The following is a 16,773-nucleotide window of genomic DNA, read 5'->3' as shown; positions in this document are numbered from 1 at the left end:
AACTTACTGCGTGAGCTGGACAGCAGCACGGGAGAAGCTGTTTTGTTGGTGGTGGACAACGTTTCAGCCATCAATCTTGCTAAGAATCCCATAGCACATGGGAGGAGCAAACACATTGAGATGAGATTTCATTACTTGAGAGATTTAGTGAGTTCTGGACAGTTATGTTTGAGCTACTGCAAAAGTGAAGAACAAGTCGCGGACTTGTTGACGAAAGCGGTTACGAATGATGTTTTCAAGCGACTCGTGGTGAGGTTGGGCATGAAGAACATTGAGCATTTGAATTAAGGTGGTGTGTTGGATGATTAGAATAAGTCAAATTCAGTGTAATTGGCTTTTGAAGTGTTTTTGGATAATAGCTTATTTGAGAAGCTATTTTGGAAGGCTTCTTGTTTGCTGCAGAAATAGCAATTTTCTGAAGCCAAAACAGAAAAAGTTTTGTTTTATTAGGCAGTTTTGGATGTTTTGTTTAGTCTGTTTGTTTAATGGTTTGTACACTATAAATAGACCTCAATTGTAATATTTGTGGTTAATGCCTTCAGATAATGTCATTCAATATTCTCATCTTAATTTTTCTTATTTCTCTATTTTCATCATCTTCCTCGATTAACCTTTCTACCACCAAAATAACAACTTCCACCATTGATTCACCTTGAACAAGTTTGATCTTGTTCCAACATATTTATGGTTTATGACTTAATCATAAACTTTGAAACCAATCATTGTAATTTGGCATGATGATTTTAAATGCAAATTTCAAATCGCTATCAACTATCCATAAATCATAACATGAAATGAAAATTTTGTTTAACCAAAGTTTTACTTTAATGCAAGTTTAGATCAACACTCAATTTTCATCAAAATCATAATTTCACTGAAAATCACTTAATTGGACGGTGTTTCTCTCATTTTTATACAATGCATATATTACAAATCAATTTTGTATTTCATCTAAGCAACATCACAAAACATGCACTTAGTCATGGATCACTAAGGTGTTCATTAAAGTTGTAACACGATTTGGCAACAAAAAACATCGGATTTCTTTGAATTCAAAGGTACCTTTGAAGATAAGAGAGCATAAATTTATATTTGTCTATCTTTCTTCAAAACTTCTTTTTTTAATTATTCACTTACAAAAACTTTTTTGGGTGATTTATTTTCATTTTCTATGACATTTGTTTATTTCTTTTCTTTTTCTTTTTTTATTTTTCATTGCTATTGTCAAAATACCTTTCTTTTTCTATAACTTCAGATCCCCAATGTTAAAATACTTGACTTCTTTTTTTCATAAAGCCTCTTAGAGTTAAAAGACCGATAGTTTAGATGTTTGAGAAGGAGGAATGAACAAAATGACTTTAATTTAATAAAACTCTTGAATTTAAGGATTAAAACATTATTATAGGCTAAACTAAACTCAATTGTTTAGTTTAAAAATTATCAAAATATTAATACATTTAAATTTAATATTCTAAATTACTAATAAACATTTGGACTTTTATGAGACCCAAATAACTTTGTCTTTTTTTTTTTTTTTAGTAATACTACGTATTGAGATTTTTTCATGTCACCCCAACTTAAACCTGACATCTCCAATAGTAGTATTTTTATTATAACACTCTTTGTGATTTTGTAAGTTTTTAAAAAAATATTGCATGTTTCCGGTATTTTGGGGAGTTTTTTAATTTTTATTGGATTTTTGTGAAATTTTATGAGTTTTTACCGGATTATTTTGGGAATCTATGAGTTTTTATTGGATATTTAGAAAATCTCTTGAGTTTTTATCCAACTTATAAAAAATCTACGAGATTTTATCAGATTTTTTTAAAACCCCAATACAAAATCATATTTTTTTTACCAAATTTTAACTATCAAATTTTTCAAATATACTATTAGATTTTTCCAAAATTTATAAGTTTTGATATGATTTTTCAAATATTCTATCAGATTTTTTAAAAATCTATGAGTTTTTATCGAATTTTTCAAAAAATTCAATAGTGTTAACATCGTTTTTTTTCTTTATCAGATATGAACTACCGAGTTTTCAAAAATTAAAAAAATTATAAAATATACCAGATTTATCAAAAATCCAATAGTTTTAACTTTATTTTTTTTATAATACTATCCGATATGAACTACGAAATGTAGTATTGAATTTTTTAAATTTTAGTATTGTTTTGAGTGATAAGTTTTTTTGATTAAATATTATTTTGAGATTAAGTAAATAATAACTGGGGTATTTTTGATATGATGGAAAATCAAATAATGTCAAATATCTCTTAGGTACCACTCAAGTTTTAATTAGACTCAAGTTTTAATTAGAGTGAGGCTGTCCAACATAAAAGTTTAAAATGAATTCTAAAATTAATATGGTCTCTCAACTCAACTACTTTGTATAATTACAACTCAATTAAATTCCAAAATTAAATTTCATTTGCAATTTGATTTGGGAAAATGATTTAATTCAATCTTTATTGATAAACCATCCGTCTAACTTATTCTTCTAAACAGTACTCCAAATTAAAAAAATTAATAATCCTATTTTTTAATCAAAATTGGATTAAATAAGAAAGACTAAATAAACTATTGTGTTTTTTAATCAAAATTAAATTACGGAAAAAACAATTTTAAATATTTTATGTGTGAGAGAAGTGATACATGACATTGAAGGGAATTCTTCAAGGAATTTTTAGGGTGCACATTGAAGGGTATTCTTCAAGGTTATTAAACCATATATATACATCCATATTCTTAATCAAATATAAATAACTGGATATTTCAATAAGGTTTTTATCTCATCCATATATTTTAGATCAGTTTGTCCACATATTTAAACGATGGGTAAATTTCCACTCCCAACACTATACTTTATGAAAATCAGTATTCTTCTATTATTGATAAATCTGATATTCATATCTACTACTAATACTATACTTTTCCATCACAAAGAAAAAAATAGATTTTTTCCCCCAAAATATATGAGAAAAAAAATTAAGTTTCATATTTTTCAAAGTAAAATTAAAACGCCTTAAACTAATGAGTAAGGAAAACAAAACAATCAGTGACAACTGATAGTCGCATAGATTATTATGATACAACAATTTTTGGAAGGATAATGATAAAAAAAAAAAGTAAAATTAAATATAAAATATATTTAATTTATGACTTAAATAGTCTTTTGATTCCTATAATTTATTTATTTTTAATTGAGTTTCTATATATCACTTTTATGTTGGTTATTGTCCCTAAATATAAAATTCGCAGGAAATTTTGAAAGAAAATCTGCATGACACCTACGAATTTTCCTACGAATTTTAATTTTAAGAACTAAATTCAACACAAAAAATAAAATATAGGGATTTAAACAAAAAAAAAAATTATAAGGACTAAAATAAAAAACTCACTAATTTACATAGACAAATAAACTATTCTAACGTTAATTTATTCCCTCTATCTTATTTTCTATAACCATATTATTTCAAGAAAACCATAAATTAAATTATTATGTTTTTATTTTTCAAAGTGTAATTTTTATTTTTTTCACTTATAAAAAAATCAAAAGTAGTTATATTTACAACTTAGCACATAGAAGGGATAAATATTTTAAAAATTGATTATTAGGAGATTGTTTGTTACTGTTTTATAAAAAACTATTTATAGTATTTCATTTTTCATTATAACTACTTTAAAAAAAATAAACTTTTGAGTAGTTAATTAAAATAATTTTTGATAAAAAAATATTTTAAACATTCTACCATTTAGATATAACTTTCTTAGATATTAAAATTTTAAAAATTCTTAAAATGAAAATCAATTTTAAATAGTTTCTTTTATAAAATAAAATGATTTTTAGATTAAAAAAAACATTTTTCAATTTATAAAAAAAATAGTGAAATAAATTTCTACTATTTCTAAAGAAGTTTTCATTAAAATTATATTAGAAAATGTAAAGTTAATACTTTGATTCTATAACAGTCAAGACTAACAGTGAAGATATAAAATCAGGTTTTTTTATTATAGAAAAAGTGATATAGTTATGAAAATGTAAAAAAATTACTAGATGTAAGGGTAGGCACGTCTAAGACCATAAATTGGTTTGTTTAATTTGTAGACACATGTTTTCCTTTTATGATAGAATCCATGTGGTAATTTCTTATAAACTTCTTCACTGAGATCTCCTTGAAGGAATGCATTGTTGACATCAAGTCCATGTAATTGCCAAGTTTTAATGGCAGCAATGGAGAGAAGAAGTCAAACTATGACTAATTTGACGATTGGTGCAAAGGTATCATGATAATCGATACCTTGAACTTGAGTGTAACCTTTGGCTGCTAACCGAGCCTTATACCTCTCAATGGTACCATCAAAGTGATATTTTATTTTGTAAATCAACTTACAACCAATTGTTGATTTCCTTTTGGGAGTGGACATACAGTCCAAGTGTTGTTCGATTCAAAGGCTTAAATTTCGTTTGTCATAGCTTCACGCCATTCAGCTGATTGCATGGCTTGAGGATACGATTTTGATTCTTTATTTTCAATGAGATTGATGAGAAAAGCTCGATGAGAATTACTTAGATTTCAGAATGATAAATAATTTTCCAAAGGAAAATTAATTTTTGATGTGACATTATTAATTTTAGTGACATAATCCTTGAGGCGAACTGAAGGAGTACGAATACGATGAGAACGACGACGATTTGAAGGATTTAATTCTGTAGGAGGATTATTTTGAAGAGTTTCTACAGAAATTGATGGAAGATTGGATAAGGTATCATCCTAAGAAGAGGAAATATTCACAAATATGTCATTTAGATTATCATTGTGACTATTTCTATGAGGGCTATTAGGTTGAGTTGGTAAAGTGGAAGACGTGTCGTCAAATTCATAATCAAGAATTTGAGTGTTGATGCTTATTGCATTATTAAAGGGAGGAGATTGAAGATATTGATCAGGAAATACAGTTTCATGAAACTGAACATCGCGAGAGACATATATTTCACGAGTTTTCATGTCATATATGCGATATCCTTTTTGATTAAAAGGGTAACCAACAAAAATACCAGGTTTGGACCGCTCATCAAATTTATGTTGAATATTCATATTTTTTAGTAAAACATAGACATCCAAACACACGAAGTGGTGAGTATGAAAGAGGAGAACCAAGTAAAATTTGACGAGGAGGTTTATATTTTAGGATAGGAGTAGGGAGTTTGTTTATAAGGCATGCTACAGTAAGAACACATTCTCCCCAAAAAGAAAGAGGTAAGTTTGCTTGAAAGCGCAATGCTCTTGCAACATCAAGAAGGTGTCGATGTTTTCGTTCCACTACTCAATTCTTTTGAGGAGTTGCAACACAACTGCGTTGATGAATGATCCCATGATCATGAAACAATGTTTGCATTTGTGTGGACAAGAATTCTAAACCGTTGTCAGAATGAATGGTTTGGAGTTGGGGAAGAAAGATGTCCCCATTACCAAAGTTGGTTTGATCGATTTTAGTGTTAAACTGACAATTTATTTGAGTAAAAAAATGAACTAACATAGTGAATGTTTCAGATTTATGTTGCATTAGATACAACCAAGTACATCATGAATAATCATCGACAATTGTTAGAAAATAACGTGATCCATTGTTGGATGGTATAGAGAATGGACCCCAAACGTCAACATGAATTAATTCAAAACAATGAGATGAATAAGTAGTTCTTAAGGAAAAAGGTAAACGTGGTTGTTTCGCACGCGGAAAAAATTCATAAATAAAGTATTTATTTGCTTTAATATTTGGAGAATTTTTAACAATGAAATTAAAACGAGACAACGATGGATGACCTATGCGTAAATGCCATAAGTAAAACTTATTGCAATGCTTAGAACTAAAAAAGAGCTTGTTGGATGACTAAGGCAATAGTGATCCTTGTCATGCTTATTTGATATTGATGCATCATTTAGATAGAAGAGTCCATTCTGAGAACTACCCTGGCCAATCATCTTCTTCGTTGCCCGGTCGTGAAAAATTTAACCAGAAGATGAGAAAATTGCATCATAATTTATTGATTTTGTCAATTGTGAGATAGATAATAAATTATATTTGAATGTCGGAATATGGAAAACATTCGTAAGTGTAAGTGATGTTGAACAATTAATAGTGCCTATGTGTTTCATAAGCGCTTGAGAACCATCAGATAGATGAACAGAGATATGAGTATGAACGGGAGAATATGAAGAAAATAAAGAAAGAAATGTACATATGTGGTTTGAAGCACCAAAATCAATAATCCATGAAAAAGGAATACAAGTAAAGGTTGTACCTACCAATTTCACTGATGGTCCCACAATCTCTTCTTTAGCTAAGAGAGATAAGAATTTTGATATTGTGCACTTGACAGTTGATTAGTGGAAGAGGATGATGATGGTTCTGATTTCTTTTATGGCTTATTTGAAAAACCATGAATCTGATAGCAAGTAGCAATAGTGTGACCATAATTATTGCAGTGTTCACAATAACGACGCTGATGTTTTCCTTGAGTGCGATATGGCACTTTAGAGGTATGGAGCGCAGCTAATTCTTCAACAGGGAGAGGGCGAAAATTGATCTCTTATTTTTTTTTTTGTTCTTGACAAACTAGATTATAGATACGCTGAATTGATGTAAATGAATCCATCAAAAGAATTTGATTGCGGACAACCGAAAAATGATCGTGAACTCCTTGAAGGAATTCCATTTCACGATCTTGATTTTGGTGATAAAGAATGCTTTTTAGCATTACCACGGATACAAGGATTGACATGAGCAATAAAATTGAGTTCATCCCAAAGAGATTTTAGTTTAGTGAAATAAAGAGAGGCATACATGTCTTCTTGTTTGAGGGTAGAAATTGATTGTTTCAATTGATATATTTTAGGAGCGTTTGATTGAGAGAATCGATCTTTTAGATCAGACCAGATTTGTACTGCAATTTTAGCGTACAAAATGTTGGGACGAATCTCGATTGAAACCGAGTTAAGAATCCAACTTGTAACCAGATCGTTGCAACGTTTCCATTTAGTAATGTCTTGTTTCTTCTTAGGACTAGTAAGTGACCCGTCAAAAAAACCTAATTTGTTTTTGGCACGAAGTGCCATTGTTACTGCACGTCTACATGAACCATAGTTATCACCAGTAAGTAAAGGGGTAACAAGGACAATTGAAGGATTATTTGAATGGTGAATAACACAAGGATCTGTGTTTGAGGTTGTTGTGAAGTGATCAGTGATGAGTGGATTTTCAGAAGAAGGAACATGAATTGTTGGGGTTGGGATAGCAGACATGGTGACAAATGAACAAGGGTGTCGATGAAGAAGAAAAGAAGAAAACTGATGGATATTAATCAGGAAAAAAATATTGATACCATATAAATAATAGAAATAAATTAATATGTAGTAAAAGAGGAATAATTGTTGTGATAGAATGGTGTCTTTGTTTCATGTGATTTGCATTACATATATACATGATTTCATGTGATATACACGTAATGTATAAACTAAAAATGGATACAAGGATATATGCATTGAAAACATGCATTGAAAGCCTAGCCTATATTTTGCCTATAGTAAAAACCTATTAATACAATGAATAACAATTTCCAAATGAAGAGATACAATGGATAAATTTTGCCTTATTGTACTTGATATGCATTTACCAACTATGTATACGCCTAGCTTTGCTGTAATTTTGGTTTTCGTTAATTGTATAATATATTCCTAACATTATTAGTGTCATACCCCAAAATTTACCCTACCATTCATATTGATCATATAGGTCACTAATCGCAAACATTTGCATATCATCTTCATCCATTCATTTCATTTAAATAAGCATGGTTTGACACAAGGAGACACGTGACTTGAATTCATGCTTCTGGTGCGTGAGTGGGTCGATTTTCATTCATTTGATTATGGTTCATTTCGTTCTACAAATCGCGTCAGTGGGATTCACCAGTCCATTGCATATACAGGCATCATTTTGTCATCATGTTAATAATTGTTCTGATTAATTCTAACTTCGTCTTGATTTCAACTTCAAATTAACTTTTGAAGTTTAAATTGGTTTTGAGGGAAGATTTGATTTTTGAAAATAAATTTGGTTTTAGAAATCATTTCTCTCTTTTTCGAATTAATTTTAGAAGTTCAAGTTGAGTTGGACGATTCAAATTGATTCTTGAAAAGTCGAATTGATTTTGGAAATTTAATCATTTCATACTAGAGTAAGTCCATCCTTCTTTTTGTTAAAGCCCATTTTCAATATCCAATCTTCTTTTCATTTAACATTTTTTCCCACTAATTCATTTCTTTTAAAGCCCATTTGTTCATGTATTCATTTAGTAATTTCAAATTCATATGCCGATTTTAATTCACCGATTCGATTAACAAAATCCATTTTTACATCCATGAAAAACCAAATATCCAATTTTCATATCCATTTTTAAATCCAAGTTTTTTCATTTTTGACCCATATCCATTTTTTAAAACAAAATCCAATTAATTGATATCCATATTACCAATCCAATTTTAATCCAAACCTGTAAAATATCCATTATCCACTTGTCCATTCAATTATCCACCAACCATCCAGTTATCAATTAACCCTTATCTAATTTCAATTTTTCATCCAAATCCATTAAACCAATTGTTAAATCCATCTTTTCAAATATCCAGAGTCTACATGGCTCATACAGTATTTGTTTAGCTATAATCCAACCAAGTGAAATGCAGGAACGACAAAAAGTCTGCAACAAGTAGAAGCAAAACGCGCAGTGAGAGCCAAAACGGAAAAGCCTACAGCAATCAAATACAAGCCATAGCTGCTACACCACAAGCCAAGACGCAACGTGAAAGCTACAACTCAAACCGTAAACAGCAACAGCTGCAGCGTAAACGACTTGCAGCAAGAATCAAAACGTCATGAGCAAAGCAAAATCGCAGTGCATTGCAAATAGGGGTGTGTATGGATCATAAACCAAACCAAATTAAACCATATATATGGTTCGGTTTGGATCTTAAAACCATTTTTATAAAACCAAATTATTTTCTTAAAATCGATTTATAAGTGGATCGGTTCAGTTTTTAACCGGTTTTTAACAAAAAAAAATAATTAAAAATATAACAATTTTAAATCAATTTTTTTAAAACCAATTTTTTATTTTCTTAAAAAAATCAATTTTATAAAAAAATACAGTTTTTAAAACTATATTTAAAAAAAATCAATTTTATATCAAAAATAATTTTATTTTCGTTTAACTAACTTTTTTATTTTCACTAGTTATAAAACTATTTTATATAAAAAAATATTTATTTTAAAAAATTATTTTAAATTTGACTTTTATAATCTCCACAAGTAATATCTCGATTTAAAATAATTCCAAGTATGGTGTGTTACATAAAAACGATCATAAAATAAAATAATTATGAATCATATCTCTATAAATCATAATTGTTCATAAAATAAATAATTTATCAAAAAAATTGTTCAAACTTCTAAAATCTCTCATAATTGTTCATAAACAAATTTTATAAGCTTTTAAAATATACTTTTTTAAAAAATTTAAAAAACATAAAAAAAATCAAATATTAAGAAAAAAGAAAAAAAATTGAAAATAATAAAATTATATTCTGAAAAAAAATCTTTAAAAAAAATTATTCCAAAAAATAAAAATAACTGAAAAAAAATATTTTAAAAAAATGGAAATCAAAAATAATTTTTTTGTGAAAATAAAATAATAATTTCTATTATGTAATTATAAAAATTTAAAATTTTTTTAAATTATTTTTTTTATAAAAATAATTTTTTTTTATTCTGAAAATTTGAAAAAATAACCTTTTTGAAAATTTAAAAAAATCTAATTCTTTTAAAAAAAACATTTTTTACTGAAAAAAATACAAAATATTTTTGATAAAAAATATCTTTTTTATTTATAAGAAAATAATAATTTTATTTGAAAAAAAAATATCAAATATAATTTTTTTGAAAAAAAAACATTCAAATATAATATTTTTCGTGAAAAGGAACAAAAAATTTGAATTTTATTTTTAAATAATTTTTTATGAAATTTAAGAAAATTAAAAATATAAAATTGATTTATAATGTGATAAAATATGAAAACACAAATATAAAAATGTAACGCAATCGTAAAATTTGGATACCAAATAACAAAACCAAATTTTTATAATGGGTAACGGTTTATATTTGGATAATGAAATGGATATCAAAATTTTTATTTTAACATTTGGTTTGGTTTTTTAAAAGTAGAACCATTTGGATACCAATTTAGTCATGGATAATCCATTTTTTGCATACCCCGAATTGGAAAGCCGCAAAGCCAACGTTGCGACCAAACCGACTTGAGTGAAAATTGAATAATGGAAACAGAACTCAAACAACGAAAATAGAAAATCGTAAACGGCAAGTGAAAACGAAACGCTCCAAACCCAATATAATTACCAGAATGAGCAGTGAATTATGGTGGTCGTGAATTTTTCCAGAAACTTTTTCTTCTTCCCTTCCGCTAACCCTGAAGGTGAGAAAAACAAGAAAGGGGGGTTTGAATTGTTTTGGAAAATAAGCGCTTTTTCAAAATAAAGACCACACAAGGAATTTATACTGGTTCGCTTATAACACAAAGCTACTCCAGTCCACCCGGCCAAGGTGATTTCGCCTTCAACAAGGACTTAATCCACTAATCTTGAAAGATTGTTTACAACCAACGTCTAAGAGAAAGATCTCTTAGTCCTCTCAAGTATACAGACTGCGCAGAGTCACTTGAGGAAATAAAACAATAGATAAAAGATTATGTAATCTAGAGTGCTTCTAAGACAAGCAAATATTACAACAGTAAGAACAAAAGAGTGTTTCACGTTCTAAGCAAAAGCTTTGTGAAATATTGAGAGAGAGAGAGAGAATGTTTCAGTGTATGCTTGTGCGCCTCTCAATGTTGATTGCTGTCCTTTATATAGGAGTAAAAGGACCGTTGAAATTGATGGCAGAGAATGTTTCAGTGTATGCTTGCGCGCCTCTCAATGTTGATTGCTGTCCTTTATATAGGAGTAAAAGGACCGTTGAAATTGATGGCAGATAATTTGTCTTGAATAGGAATTAATGCCATAACTTCTGTTGTTTCTTGCCAAAACAACTTTGTCTCCCTGAATAACTTCTTTCCAAATATAGTTCCTTTCCATTTGAATTTGAAGTTTACGTTACTCTTTCTGAATTAGGAAATCCACTATCAAAGTCTACGTGACTCTGGGAATCTTGGAATCTTGCTATGTGGATTCGGAGCTTCTGATGTTGATCTCATAGAATTCTGATGATGTCTTCAGATAATGTTGAGAGCTTCTGGGATTGATATACCGTGGTTTAGAGTCAGAACTTCTAGAGTGCACTTCTTCTTTAGATGCTTCTGATATTCTGCTGTTTTGCTCAGAGTTAGAGTTTCTTTGAGCGTGTTTCTACTTCAGATGCTTCTGATCTTCTGATAATTTGTATCTGATATGATTCTGTATCTGATGACGTCATCAGATTTCTTCCTTCTTTCCTTAGAACCCTGCACACTTAGAAACTTTTCGTTAGGATGCCATTTTTGGTTTCATCCTTTGTTATCATCAAAATCATGGAATCTGTTGTAGAACAATTTTTGTTCTTACAAACCCTCTCGAATCTTTCTTCTAGAACTCCCTCTTCCTCCTCTTTCTTCTTTAACCTTCCAGAACCACCATCACGATCCAATCCAGCTCTCACCAACCACCACCATGATCCAATTCAACTCTCACCATATTCAGTCAAAATTCCTGTAACAATTCGGCAGAAAGAAATTCAATATAAACTCACATGCATAACAGTTTTTCTTCTTTTTCTTCTTCGGCCATCGCTCTAGCTTTTTAGCTAACAGATCGCCATTCATCCTTCTTCTTCATTATTTGTCATCCAATACACCAGAAGGCAATAAGAGCGCCGAAGTAGGTAAGAAGTTGTTGATTTCATCATACGCGGAGATTCAGAGGACGCACAAAGCACGCGTAGAAGAACACATCGCTCCATGTCGAGCAGCAATGGATCGCTTCGTTCATCGACATCGCAACCTCATCACGCATCGACAACAGCTTCGCGCACTTCCTCCTAATCAATATCGGCAATTATTCGTCATCGCAATATGATTTCGCCGCCGCGACGAACAACCTCGCAACGTTTCGTATGCTCTCAATAACAACACCGCACCCACCCACGGGATCTAAGAAGAGTTCTCTTCATCTCAATCCGCCAAGAATCAATTATCGTACCATACGCCGAGGTGAGTTATGTGTTCTCTTTTTCCGTTGGTTGCGCGTTTGTTCGTACGAGATCACTAGAAGCCAGGACGGAGCAGCGACAACGAGAGATGTGTCGTCGGTTGGAACCGCCATCGTCGGTGGCAAGAACCGCCGCGGCTAGGTGCTTCGCCATAACACCGTTTCTTTTCCCTTCTTCTGGAAATGCGGAGTGCGAAAGTGAAGAGGATGAAGTCATGTTTTTCATTTTGCACCCTTGGGCCTTAACATGGGGCCCAAGCGGATTTTGGATTAGTAATTCCTGAAAACTTTACTCTATACCCCTACATTTATCCATGTACCCCTATATTTTATAAAAAGTACCAATTTTACCCTTATATATTTTTAACTAATTTATTATTTTATTTTTAAATATTTTTTAAATTTTATTTTGCGTACCGGAAGAGTTTGCAAAAGAGTTCCGGTAGTATTTTTTAACTTTTTTTGTGTGTACCAGAAGACTTTGCAAAAGAGTTCCGGTATACAAAAATTGACTACCGGAACTCTTTTGTAAAGTCTTCCGGTATACAAAAAAAATTAAAAAAATGCTTGAAAAATGAGTACCGAAACTCTTTTACAAAGTCTTCTGGTACACAAAAATTGACTACCGGAACTCTTTTCCAAAGTCCTCCGGTACACACAAAAAATATTTAAAAAATGCTTGAAAAATGACTACCGGAACTCTTTTGCAAAGTCTTCTGGTACACAAAAATTGACTTCCGGAACTCTTTTGCAATGTCTTCCGGTACACAAAAATATATTTTAAAAAATGCTTGAAAAATGACTACCGGAACTCTTTTGCAAAGTCTTCCGGTACATAAAAATTGACTACCGAAACTCTTTTGCAAAGTCTTCCAGTATAAAAAAAAATATTGAAAAAATGTTTGAAAAATGACTACCGAGACTCTTTTGTAAAGTCTTCCGGCACATAATTTTTTTAAAAAAATAAATAAAAATAAAATAATAAACTAGTTTAAAATATATAAAGATAAAATTGGTATTTTTATGAAATGTATGGGTGTAGGGATAAATGTTGGGGTACGAGGTAAAACTTTTCCCCATTAGCCAACATACTCCCCATACGATTGGGCTTTCCATGTTAGGTCCGGGCTGTTTTTGTTGGTCCACTTTCCTTGTTTATGTGGAGGTTGATTAGATCTTAGTTTAATAGGATGATTAGATTAATATTAGGATTATGTTGAGTTTTTAGAATTAATTAGGATATAAGTAGTCTAATTAGGATATAGTAATTAGATTAGAATTATAAATATTTTGATAATTGTTTAGAAGTTAATTGATTGTTAATTTTAGAATTGATATTAATTTTTGATAATTGTTTGTTGATGTTAGAAATAACTTGATATTAACTTTGATATTATTTGACTTTAGAATTTTAATTCGATCTTCATGGTAAAATTGTTTGATCTTGATTAACATCTTGCTTTGCTTTATTTTGCTTTATATTCTATATTGTACATTTTTCATTCTAAAATGGACTAAAAAATGGATTAGACTTAAAAATGTAAAAAATACACTAATTTCTATGCATGGAAAGGAAATTGGAATGTACTTAGGGACTTCTCATTAGGACCCTTGCAAAGGACCTTGGACAATTGTTTGACCCGAACATGGAAGGAGCATTCAAGACTCAAGAACTTGTAATCTTTTTATGTGCTTTTTTTTATCTTTTATTTCTTTTATTTCTTGTTAGCATTCCCTTAGGCATTAGAAACAATCACTATTTCAAAATCAATAAGCAAACCCTTGATCCAACGCCAAGCGGTCTTTCTTCGAATCAAACTCGAAAACACAATAAATACGATTAGGATTGTACGTCACGAGCCTTAAATGGTAAAGAAGGGATGACAATAGAGTTTTCCCACCCTCGTTCTGAATGCTTCGTACACAAGACGTTTGACTTGGTAGTTCGAGGTATTCACCTTTATCCATAGTCTTTAGTGCAATCTGAAATCAATAACACTTTCTCAAAATCTAAAAACAACTTAAACACATTCAAACCTTTTGTTTGAGTCTTAGGGTATCATAATCGAAAACTCTTCTTCAAGGTAATAAAATCAACAAAACAAATAATATTTTTTTATACCCACGAACTACGGACTCTGATTTCTTACTTCAACAAGTGGGCATACGTAGGCACAAGGACCCAATCCTTGGCGAGCACACTAATTTAAAATCTACCTTCATCCCGCAAACCTTTGGCAAGCAAACATTCGATAAACAACATCCATTTAAGCGCAAACATTCTAGATGGTTCCCATGAAATACCATAGATGTGAGGGGTGCTAATGCCTTCCCCTTGCATAACCGACTTCCGAACCTGTCCGTGGTTGCGACGCATATTCTTTGGGGTTACGAAACTATAAATATGTATTTTTAAAAAATTGGTTATGAAACCACAATCAAACTTAAAATCGGTTACAAATCCGATTTTGAGAAATAAATATGATTTTGGTTTTAGATCCAGTTCAAATAAATGGTTAATATTTGAATATGTTTAGGTTTGTTAAAAAACCGATCTATGCACAACCCTAGAAAGTTTGATTACCAATGCAAAAGATTGTAGTGGTTATTTGTTTCCGATGAGGGGAGGATAACGAGGTTGAAAAGGTGGGTTTTGGGCTAGAATATATCATATGAAACATAGGTGGGGATGAATATATTATATGTTGGGTGTTAATTGTGGAAAGAAAATAAGGAGGTTGGAGGTTATAGGTTATAGGTTTTTTTTTTCATGTAGACATAAATAAGTTAGAAATAATCTAGTTAGGAATGTTAGGTCACACACTTAATACACCTATCACACTTATGGTGTCATACTCGTTTAATTGGAGAGGTAAGGTCATACACATTTAACACACCCATCACACTTATGGTGTCATACAAAATTGATATCTTAAGTGAAAGAAAAAACAAAATAAAAAAAGTAAGAGAAGTTGGGGAGGTTAGGTCACACACGCTTAACACACCCATCACATTTATAGTGTCATGCAAAATTGATATCTTGAGTGGAAGAAATAATAAAATGAAAAAAAAAGTAAGATAAATTTGGGAGAATTAAAATGATCAAATAAATATTCTATTACATTGTCATCACATAGTGTGAATAAATTTGCCAAACTGTGTCATAATTTCATCACAAAAAGTCTTAAAGTATAAAGTAACACCTAAGTGTATCTTGAGAAATCACAAATAAAAGTAACATAATATATATCTCCTAAGATAGAAGAAAATCAACTAAGAACCTAAACATCATAATGAACAATGTCAAAAAAAAGTCATAGTTCTTATTAATACAACAAGAAAAAAGAAACTCTAACATGCTTTCCTACTGAACAAGACTGATACTGTAAAGACTTTAAATGAGGAAGATCATACAAAATTTTCTTCAATTAATATAAATGCATATGACCTAAGAAAAAATGTAGAAAATTAGAAGATTTGATATAAACTTTTAAGTAGAAACACATATGCACACACGATAGAGTGCCCTCAATTAATATCCAGGACTAAAGCAAACTTTAAGAATTGAGTTTTTATAAAATATTTTTTTTATATAAATATTTTTTTTGAGCTTTTTGAGGTGCAAAATCATTTATTAAATTATTATAAATGATTTTTTGTAAAAAAAAAATCGGTAGATAATAAAGACAACTCATTTAACTTTTGTTGAAACATTATTGATTTTAGACGGCATTTAATTATTTTTAATTTTGAAAAACTATGATATGCATATATAATATTTACCGAAATTTCTAACATTATTCTATAAACATTATATGCATTTGAGAAAGAATAAATTATTTTGACATAATTAAATATGTTAATTGGTGTATATTTTTTACATGTATAATTTATTTTAGGATGTTTAGTTCGGTAAATAAATCTAATCCATCAATATCTAATTTTTTATTATATTTTAATAAATGTTCAAGATTAAGATAATATTCTTTTAATTTATTATTATCATTTAATGATCTTATTTTCTCAATGCTAAAAAGAAAGTAAAAAATATATTTATATAATTTAAATTGTTCAAACTTATTTTGAAATGAAGTAATTATTTTATCTACTATATATACAAAATAATTACTTTTAAATTATTTCTCTGGAGATTTAACAACTTCATTATCGATATTCTCATCATATTGTTTCTTTCTACTAATAATTTATTTTTCACGAAATTTGGGTTGTGTATCCATTTCAAAAGAAATTCCTTTAACTGAAACGAGAGCAATTTCAAAACCATGTTTTCTATATATATATATTTTAATAAAAATAACTAGATCTTTCTATTGTTGTATAGCAACATCAATACACATATTTTTATATTGACAATTTTTACTAATTGAATTTACTGCAAACAATATCTCACTAGATAAGAACCAACGCGATGCACGGTTGTGAATTGATTTTT

Source organism: Lathyrus oleraceus, chromosome 2 (assembly GCF_024323335.1).
Source record: "Lathyrus oleraceus cultivar Zhongwan6 chromosome 2, CAAS_Psat_ZW6_1.0, whole genome shotgun sequence".
NCBI classification, from domain to species: Eukaryota; Viridiplantae; Streptophyta; class Magnoliopsida; order Fabales; family Fabaceae; genus Lathyrus; species Lathyrus oleraceus.
The sequence above is the reverse complement of the archived record's forward strand: the minus strand, read 5'-3'. Positions refer to the sequence as shown.